The 11,188-nt window shown below is 41.8% G+C and overlaps 1 pseudogene; it reads left to right on the top strand.

The window, feature by feature from the left end:
* Window positions 1-5,245: 5,245 nt before the first annotated feature.
* On the top strand, window positions 5,246-9,496 carry LOC133924558 (general transcription factor IIH subunit 2-like; annotated as a pseudogene).
* The last annotated feature ends 1,692 nt before the right edge of the window (window positions 9,497-11,188 follow it).

Genomic DNA, 11,188 nt, shown 5'->3' with positions numbered 1-11,188 from the left:
ATTTGTCGAACAATAATATTTATGAAGTACGATTATCATATAACCTGGTATAGAGGTTACATACGCTGATAAACATTACATATGATATGTGGTTTTTTGTTGCTGCACGAATGGACACTAACCATAAAGAGATAACGATAACAAACATTGGCATGTATGGTACGCCTAAAGACTAACTTAATAGCATACCGCTGCTAAACCAAACATGCCTTAGAGAATGAAAATAGACCGAGTTATAATAGATGCTACTCTACTGAGTGCATTTAGGATATTTGCCCTTTCGCAGTGCATCGGGGCCCTCTCCCGCTTTCTTTTCCTCTCTGCTTTGCGTGCCTCAGCCGCGGCACGCTCATTTGCTGCTTTTCTCATCCGCTTCTTCTCCTGACACTTGAATCATAGTTCCTCCCGTTGTTGTTCATACTCCTGGCGTTCGTACGTTTCCCTCCTCCACCGCATGCTCATATTGACTCACCGCTTTTGGTGCGTATTTTGCTCAATATCCAGCCATTCCATGAAGTCATAGATAGGTGAAAAAGATTGGACAAATGAAACAAAGGGAAGTTTAGTAAAATAATGCATGAAATCATATGAAATGTGCCACATTAGTGATATGCATCGCTATACCGGTGGATACTCGTACGGTTCATGTTGAGGCTTAACGTACTGGTAGTTGATACATATGAAAAAGTGTAAAGTCATAGGTGTAAGAGATATCCTGGGACTCGCGAAGCCTACAAGGGTCGTTATAGAAGCATGTCGGGGATTCGACCTCCTGGGGGATGAAAATCCCCTAATGTATCTTGGGTGGACTTGCTGGAGGTGAGGAAGACATTATAGTTGAGAGAGCTAAGGAAGGAGTAGTCTATCAATGGATGAGGGTGGAGTTATTTATGGTGGCTAGGGGCTAGTGCATGAATTGAGTGTATGGGCTTGGCTGGGGGCTGGATCATAAGATTTCCTGTGAAAGCTGAAAAAGTTATGGCATTGATGCTTGACAGAAATTTCCTATGAAAACTGTTGCTTGATGTAGTCATTTCATTATGCAAAAGTTCAGTATTAAATAGGCTTACACCACTATCCATCCATCATTCTCATCACATCACATCCCTAATCACCTCTCTAGCTATGTAGCTATTCGGTGCACACCACTATTTTAATATATTAAATTAAAATATTAATTAAGCATGCACACACCACTATTTATTAAAAATTCAATTTGATTAATTTTGGTACATTGTGATTTTAATCGAATCCTTCTGTCCGATCCAAGTTTTTTTAATCTTTCTATAATTTATTTTTTTTTCTTTTTCCTTTTTTCTTTATTTTTATCTCTTTTCTCTCATTGCACGGACACCCTACTTACACCTATGGAGAGCATACATGCACTAGGTCATCACCCTACGCCACCACTAGACCATCATGTTATTAAACGCAAATAATTATATAAATGTAATTGAACGGATTAAACAATGTACTTACTCTAATTCCTATTATTGGTGCAAGTATTAATTAAATGTATAATTTAAGTACTTACTGTAACTTACGCTGCTGCTCCTCTTCATCTCAGACTGATTCTCCTCTCCTTGCGCTGTTACTACTCCCCACCTCACGCTGTTGCTGCTCTCCTAGTGCTACCACTTCTCATCTCCTCCTTTGCTCGTGCTGCTCGTCTCCTCTCTTCTCGCAGCGCTGCATCTCCTTACCAATTTGCATCTCCTTATAGCGAAACACGACAGCGCGGGGCTAAGACATGTGAACACGTGGGGACAATAGCACGTGGGGTGCTATCAAAATCGGCAAAAGTGAAAACGGCCGGCACACCGAAAGTGGCGACACGACGCGGCGTGAAAGGACGATAGCACCACACCAACCTATATTCGGATGTGCCGAATACAGCATTGTGCACCGTATTCGGCACCTCAGATGTCGAATACAAGGAGTTTTTGGCATCTGAGATGCTGGATATGATGAACAGTATCGTATTCGGCACTATCGTTTTTCGATGTTTCAGGTACCAGAATCGATTTTTTAAGTGTTTAAGATGCCGAATATATATGCTAGATTTACAAATACGCTGATATGTTATTTATTTTGATAAATATAATAATGTTTGTTGTCTGTTTTTGAATTTTTACCATCAGTTTGAAGTTGCTCGTATTGCTATTTCAGAGGGAGCACTACTACTAGCATATATATTCCTACAGTTGGCTAGACGCACACATAAACACACTGAACAAGTTCTAAACAGCCTGAACTGCATTATATTTGCAGAGTTTTATGTCCATGCAATGAGCAGCAAGGCTGCTGCATAAGATTCCAAGCCTAGGGACGCAAACTGAAACTCAAGCATCACGTCATTGCATCCAAGTTTGTTCATAGATGGATAACACGCAGGTGAAGCGAAAGCTAAAAGCTCGGCACTCGGCAGTGCAGAACTGGATTCGCACAAAAAAAAGAAAAGAAAAAGAAGTGCAGAAAAATAAGGAAAGAGACCCCTCTTGTACTTCGAGCACACTGAAGCTAGCTGATCTGTCGGAACATTAAGACTTGATAGGAACCACAGAAGGATTGAACAGGTGCAACGGCAAAGACTATGACATCTTATGATCACCGCTAGCATCAGAGGAGTACGGCATAACAACCATGCGTGGTACGACCAAAATGCTACCAACCTGGACGGCTGGACATAGCATGTTAACAGAATAATCATTCATTATTATATTATATAAAATAAAAGTTAGTTCTCGTACAGGTCTTCCTCTTCTTTCTTTTAATATAATAAAAAACCTTAAAATTTAAATAATTTGTTTTTTTATTATTTATTCTCGTCCTTCAGTCTCCCGGTCTCGTTACCGACTACAGATATGAGATCAAATTTACTAATAAAAATAAACGAATAAATTAGGAAGCAAATTAGTAGATAATCTTATTCTTGTTTTTCGGATTTCATCTGAAATCAAACTACAATATCGCTACCGACGTATTCGTTCGATAGCACACTCACATCCATATTTACATACTTAATATTACTATGTTCAATATTTATATTTTTATTGTAACACAGAGACACTTAACTAATGAGATGATAAAACAAGACCACAACACCACATTCCAAAATCCGTGGGAAGAGATGCGGGTGGGTCAACCCAAACCCAATTCCATTCAATTGGGGGTTTATTTTTTAAATAAGTCAGATACTATTCTTTGAACTTTCACGTTTGTCTAATTTCAACTCCGCACTAGAAACTATTTACTTGACACCTTAAAACTATGAAAATCGGAGCAAACATGAATGAAAGGACATATTTGATGGCTTGGAACACCAATCCGCACAAATCAGAAAAAAGGTCAAAAGAAGTGTTCGGGGCCCAAACGCCAGCTGCTAAAACAATATACTACTTGTGTGTCCTAGAGCTTATTTGTTGACTTTGTGTTGGATAGTGCGCCACGTCACTAGTTACTTCCATACTGGGGAGCCACGTCAATCAGCCAAACCCTAACACACCGCCATATCCAGTTGGATTCGATTCGATTTTGATAGGTTAAACGGTGTGAAGTAAATGATTTTGCAGTTCATGGTTGAATTAGATAAGCTGTATGTATGCAGAGGCGGATCTATCATGGGGCAGACGCTCAGAGCGCACTTAGGCGCCCCTCTCCATCCAACTTTATCCTCATTTTTTGAAGAGAAGGAAAAGAATATAGAGATGAGGTGAAAGAGGAGGAGGAAGAAAAAATTAGCCCCACTGCTTACTTATATTGTGTCTGCCACTGCACTCATGATAGTTTAAGAGATAATATAAACACTTACTTCACACTTGACCGGTAGCTCATTCTGTAAACTAAAAAGAATGGTTTAATAGATTGTCCTAGTTCCACCAACTTACATCCGTAACTATAGGATGTATGAGGTCTAGTTGGTCTAATATAATATTACGTGTAATAATTATAATTTATAAATAGCGGCTCGCCTAAGTTTCTCATCGACGCTCGTACACGGTTCATCTTATTAATGCTAGGGCTCTTGTGAGGAAAACAACTTTTGAGTGATGATGCCGGTAGTTGCAAATGGAAATGGCGGTGAGGTTGCAGGGTGGTTTGCACATGGAGATGAATCCAACCTTGTATTCATCTGCCGTTGCCGGAGACGACGAATGGTGGCCGGAGCAAGACTTCAAGAACATGAATATCAATGCGATCGTATGGCAAGCGTGGCTGCTATTTTTTTTCCTGGCAGTTGGAAAATTAGCAAAATTGTTTGTTGTTAAAAAGGTTTACAGGTAGTCAGCACTATACTCAATATAACCCACCGAAAAAAGAGCAAATTTCACTTTAAACTATATGTTAGTGCTCTTGGTGTCACATTTAACAATAGGTGCCACATTGAACTATATATGTTAATTTTTCAGTTTGTATCGTGTCTAAAGATTGAACCTTTGACCGTGCTTATGTGGTGACCAGTTTCATCCACCTTAGCTCCACAGATTCAATTGAGATGATGGACTATTATTTATAGCCTAAGTTTTCTTACTCTTGGTTCATTATTCGTTGTCTGCTTCCTATTTGGTCTCAAACTATTAGAGACATTTCTCCATATCAGACCTCCAGAGTCCAAGTGTCACCGCCCTTAGACTTCGTCATCTACTTATATTCCTCGCTAATGACACCATCTCAAGTTGTCGCCTGCATGACTAATCCTCTCCAACCATCTCTACGTTGTGGCTGCTTCTCTTCAAGTCACCACTTGCATTGCCGCACCACTCCTCCTATGTCTACCTCATCATTTTCTCGACGCCTATATCCACAATCCTAGTAATCAGAGGGTTAGATTACATGTAGAATGTTAACTTTTTGAATGGTCGGTAATGTCATAAACTCAATATCATCATATGTGATATGGAGAGACGAATTTAGCAACTTGAGACCAAAGGAGAAGCAGACAAAGAAGAATAAATCGAGAGGAAAAAGTTTGGTTTAAAAATAGTAGTCCATCCTCCCAAATAAATACATAGAGTTGAGGTGGATAGAAATGCTCATCACGTGAGCATGATCAAATATCGATTCCTTAAACCCGATGTAAACTAAAAATTAGCATCAAATATATAATTTAAAGTGAAAGTTATTATTAAAAATAGTTCAAAATAAACCAAGTATAGTGATACATGATTCAAAGCGAAATTTACTTAAAGAAAAGCCCAATAGTCCCAAACCAGCACACCCGCCTGGCCCATCCCCTGGTCCCCGACCTCGCCTCCACACCATGTACGGCGTCGTTGGCGGCTTCGACGCGCCCTCCACCGCCGCGAGGCGTCGCCGCAACCAGGACGAGGAAGACGATGAGGACAACGAGGGCGGCGAGGGCCGCGTCCTGGAGGCGTGGGAGCGCGCGTACGCGGACGAGCGGTCGTGGGAGTCGCTGCAGGAGGACGAGTCGGGCCTCCTCCGCCCCATCGACACCAAGACCCTCGTCCACGCGCAGTACCGCCGACGCCTCCTCCTCCGGTCGGAGGCCGCGGCGGCGGCCCGCATCCAGAAGGGACTCATCCGCTACCTCTACATCGTCATCGACCTTTCCCGGGTTCGTCATGTGTTATTTGCTTTGCTCTCAGTCTTTCGGCTAGTCATTCTGTCGAGCACCTGGTGAGCGTATTGTTGTATGAACTCGGGTGGTGAGCGTATTGTTGTATGAACCCGGGTTTGCTGCTTGGGATCAATCGGCGAGATGATCCGATTGGTGTCCTTTAGTGCCGTTTGTTCACCCTCAGGGTTTATCTGCGTCGATTACCCGATTGGGTTCATGCATTCCTGGGCATGGGTAATGCTGTAATTGGTGGATAGGTCAATTTTCCAAATCTAACCCTGTTAGTGTGAGACGGTAATCAGGGGCTGAATTAGAAACTTAAAGTATGGGAGGTCAATCATTTTATGCTAGGAAACAATTAATTAGAATGGTAACAACTTGGTGTTTGAGAGAAACTAAGCTGAAGTGTGATTTGTACCCACGGCGCTGGTATCAAGAGCTAAATTCTCCATCAACTCTAGAGACCAGTGCTATCTAAGGTGATACTACAGGAGGTTCTGTGCTCATAGATTCATGTTCACGAATTATGGGGAACTGGAAAGCTTGAACCTAGGTTGCTCCTATCTTAGTATTGCCCCTGGCAATAATCTGTTGTTCGGAGCTCAAGCCTAGTAGAGACAGGCTCCATTTATATGTGAGCACAGCAGTTGGATTATTAAAAGGAGAAGTAGATGACACAATACATCATCTTTGGTATTTTATAGTTGAGATCTGAATCCTCTTAACCATGAGGCCCTTATTGGATGAGTCCTGTCATAATATGAAACCTCTGATTACACAGCTTAGATATATGTGAAATAGAGTGAACATCTCATTCTTTACACTTGCAGCATCAATTTCACTGTTCTATTGAATTGTTTGAAGGTGTTTCTGGTGGTTATTGCTATTTGTTGCCTGAATAGTCGTGTCCCAAGTTACTTTTTAATTGTTTCCCTTCATTTAAGAAGTTATTCTCCCTGAACATTTCATTGAATTATCTGCTATGCATAAGCAATAATGTGTTAGATGTTTTGACTTCTGTCAAGGCTTGCTCCTTTAAAATCCTGACATCACAAGAAGTGCAGGAATTAGATTGCAGGACAAGAAAGTAGGTCTTTGATGATTGCTGCAAAATTGCTCTATAGAACACTCGTGTACAGGCACAAAATCTAGACTGGTCTTCATATTTACCCAAAAAAAAGGAAAGACATGGATTCTATTAACCAGCAGGAGAAAATATGCTTTCATTTTTTTTTTCATTGATGTGTATCCTATGGATTGCAACCAGTGAACTGTTGTTCTTCACTGATAGATTAAGTTGTCTACTCATGGACTTATTGCTACCTGCACAATTGGACTTTCGGTAACAATATTCCAGCAGCAACATGAGTCACCTAAAAGTGAACATTGTTGCCCTCATCAGAACACTTATTATGAGTAAGAAGTTCTTTGTTGTTCAGAATATGAAAAGAATAACTTCTTTTCGACCGATTGCGCCTTCAGTTTTTTGTCAAAAGAGAAGGAAACTGTACTGCTCTAATATTAGTATGAAATAATTTTGCTGGTTTGACAAAGCTTTATATATTTTGATTATGTATCTTTGGAAGATGTTCATTTTTGGTAAAGAAAATATCTCTTTTCCTCCCTCTCATTTGTTTTTTTCTTTTGTACTGCAACATTATATAATTATATTTCAGCATCCATAAACGTTTTAGTTGTAAATGATTAGCCTGCTCAATTGTTTGTGGTGAAGAATTGTTTTGCTGCAAATTATTGTTACACTGTTCTCTTTGCACTTTTTGCGTTCTCATAATTGTTCTTTACTCATGTAGGCAGCTTCAGAAATGGATTATCGCCCTAGTCGAATGGCTGTTGTTGCAAAACATGCTGAGGTTTTCATAAGAGAATTCTTTGACCAGAATCCCTTGAGCCATGTTGGCCTAGTGACGATTAAAGATGGTATTTCCCATCAACTTACAGACATTGGAGGGAGCCCAGAATCACAGATTAAGGCTTTGATGGGGAAGCTCGAGTGTTCTGGTGATTCATCTCAGCAGAATGCTCTAGAACTTGTCCATGGTTATTTAGATCAGATCCCGTCATATGGTCACAAGGAAGTCTTAATTTTGTACTCTGCCCTAAATACACGCGATCCTGGTGACAGTAGAAAAATGTAAAAAATCTAAAATTAGATGCTCCGTTATTGGTCTTGCTGCAGAGATCTTCATTTGCAAACATCTCTGTGAAGAGACTGGTGGATCCTACACGGTTGCACTGGATGAGGTGCTAAAATATGCTTGTGATTTACGTTTGATTATTCTATTCTTGTAAAAGATTAATGTCGTTTCCTTTCTTTTGGCAGTCTCATTTTAAAGAATTGCTGCTGGAACATGCTCCCCCACCTCCTGCAATAGCAGAGTATGCTTCAGCTAATTTGATTAAGATGGGTTTTCCACAGAGGGGCGCTGAGGATCTTATCTCTATTTGCTCTTGTCACAAGAAAATAAAGTCCGGGGGTGAAGGTTACATATGTCCTAGATGCAAAGTTAATGTGTGTGAGCTTCCAACAGAATGTCGAACCTGTGGTCTAACACTAGTTAGTTCTCCACACTTGGCAAGGTCATATCATCATCTTTTCCTAGTAGCACCGTTTGATGAGGTGCCCTCTGTCCCAAATAGAGGCCAAAAGGGAAGCCAAAATTGTTTCGGCTGCCAGCAGAGCCTTTTTAACCCTGGTATGCTGAAGCATGTCGAAGCTCATGTCTGCTACTTTCAGACTAGAAAAATATCTTTTAATGCCCTTGCCACCTTGCCTGCATATGTTCCACTGCTACTAAACCTTGTATTTGGTACTCTGTTCTTTTTTATTTGATGTCCTACAATAAGTGCCATCAAACTTTCTAAACTTTGACCATTGATATATTAAAAATTATCAAGATTGGCTAGATGAAAATTATATGACTAGATTTGTCTTTGAAATGCTTTCATAAAAGTATAATTTTATTAGTATTTACTGATATAATGTTATAAAAAATAGTGGTCGAAGTCGTGTCTTGGAGACCCAAAAAGTAAAAAACGTCAAATAAAAAAATAACGGAGGGAGTAGCAAGTATTCTGTAAATTCGTGCATAGTGATGCCTACATTGACAAACAAAATGACATTGCAAAATGGGGAGCTTGCCAAATGAGAATTAGCCTTAAATTCTTTCTGCAATTAAAATGAATCGTTGACAAAACATAGGTAGCTTCTGCATTGGTCTAATATACAAAAAAAAGATAGCTTCTTCATTACTGAGAGCAAAGCTTATGTGAACGTTACATTCTTCCCTTCCCAATTCTCATACTCCTTTTCCTGTTCTTGTTTGATGTAAGACGTCGTACATGGGTAGCAAAGATCAGGATCATTAATTATTTCTATATTTTCCTTGCAGATGGCAAATCTAGCCTCCATGTTTACTGCCCAAAATGCAACCATCACTTCTGCCTTGATTGTGATTTCTACATCCACGAGAGCTTGCACAATTGCCCTGGTTGTGAGAGTCGGCGCAGTTTCTCTTCATAGAGACGCCATTGTGTGCATTATTCAGGTGTTGTAGCTTTTTTTTATTCAGCTTGTCACTGTAAGCTTTCTCGTACTCTGAAATCGGTGGCAGAGTTGCCTGATGATCAAACGATGTACAGATTATATAATGCTCGGCATCCTTTTGTTGACGTCGCCTGTTAGATGGAGGGGAGTAGCTAGTTAAGCTATTGACACTGTACAGAGGCCGAGGAGTTGTGATAGATGTTGTAGTGTATAACATGACTGAAACTTGTGACTACTGTGACTCGTGTCTTTACATGCTGGCACTAAGGTTATCAGCCAGTTTGTTACTGACGCTTTTCACTTCGTCATTTTTGAGGGAGAATCGAAATAAGAGCGCGATGTTTGTAGTGCGGGCAGTTGTAGCATTTCAATGGGAGTTCATTGTTTTCGCTCACTTCATCTGTAATGGAGGGCGACATCGTGTTCCTGCTATGATACTCTCTCACAAAGAGAAGTGTTTCCTGCCATGATAATATGAGCTTCCAGAGACAAGTACTCATCTGTCCATCTTGTCTGGATGGCAAGTGACCTGTGCTGTGCATCTGTGCATGGTCGAATTGGAGCTTAGCAGGGCTTAGGAGTTTGGTAACTCGGTTGGAGTATTAAGTAAGGGAGCATTTTGGCTAACGGGTCTTACAGGGTATGGTGTTTGGCGGGAGATATTTTCTAAACCCTGGTCTATCGCACGACCAGCCTTTGGCTCCCATGATTAGGACGAGATTTGAGCGACCAACCTCCTTGCAATTTAATGTGATCCCATGACCAGCCTCTGCTGGCCGTGGGGCGTCCAGACCTAACCTGTCTAAGTCGTTATTGATATCTACTCAAGTGTTTTCTTTCTCGAGGCGCCTCAAATGAACAATATCATGGTCGGTGCAGATGAGCAGTGCCTATCCCGTATCATTAATTGCTACGGAATAGGGTGTTGCGGACCGACTTAGCACCACATGCAGATGGAATAGGGTCTGCAGAACGACCAGACAAGTGAACGAGTTTGCAAGCGGACTCATTGAAGGCTAGGACGGAACGATTTAGCAGATGGGCTTGCGGCGCATGGCGAGGGGACAGACAGGGCTACCGAGATAAGGTAAGAGTGGAGGCATCCAAGAGGATAGGATGGGCCTTGCAATACCACCGGCGCAAGGTGTAGCACACACGCTCCGCGTGATGATGGCTTGAGAAAAGTACATCTAGCTAGGTATGGGTCAGGGAAAAAAGATCCACTTGTAAGTTCTCGTTCTCTTGTATATAAAGAGGAGAATAGGTCTAGCAAAAAGGGACACTCTTCTGTAACTAGTTCACAAACACTGATAACAAAATACACATGACATAGGGTTATTATCCTTCGGAGGCATAAACCTGGATAACCCCTATGTTCTTGAGTTCATCACAAACACATGTACACCGTAAATATTGTTCACACGCCAATCGACCGGTACACCCTGAAATCATTGTTAGGGACTAACCCTTGACAGTTGGCGCGTCAAGTAGGTGACGCGTTTCTGCGTTTTGGTAAGTGTTAAAGATTAGATTAGGCTACCCATGGCCGGATTCACGGCAACCGTTGAGTCCCGTTCCAAGGACCCCCGTCACCGTGAGGTGTTCGTCATGGGGTTAAGCCCGGTGTGCTCTAGGTATGGGACACCAAATCAGAGTCCGAAGGCTCCAAGGTTCAACCGGAAGTTTGCACGATAGTTCATGCAACGGGTGGCAGCGGAGGCTCCCGTGTCTCAGGTGCCTCCCTAGGCCAGGCGTCTAGAGGAGAACCAGACCGACGCTGGACACATGGATGCTCTGGCATAGCCCCAACCACCACAGCGTCGCTCGGAGGAGCCACCGCAAAGGACATAGTCCTTGGCGGTGACGTCACCAAGGCTGTCACGTCGCAAGAATGTCGGGGGCTCCCCCGCTCGCAATATGTCGCCACTTTGCACTCATCAGCTCAACTACAAGGCCATGATGTCTGCACAGAATCTACAAACCGTGTGAATACTTCTTAGCCACCCACCGATAGCAGTACCGAAGGGTTTGCCAGTAGCGTC

The sequence above is a fragment of the Phragmites australis genome, chromosome 7 (assembly GCF_958298935.1).
Source record: "Phragmites australis chromosome 7, lpPhrAust1.1, whole genome shotgun sequence".
Classification (NCBI taxonomy): Eukaryota; Viridiplantae; Streptophyta; class Magnoliopsida; order Poales; family Poaceae; genus Phragmites; species Phragmites australis.
The sequence above is the reverse complement of the archived record's forward strand: the minus strand, read 5'-3'. Positions and strand labels throughout refer to the sequence as shown.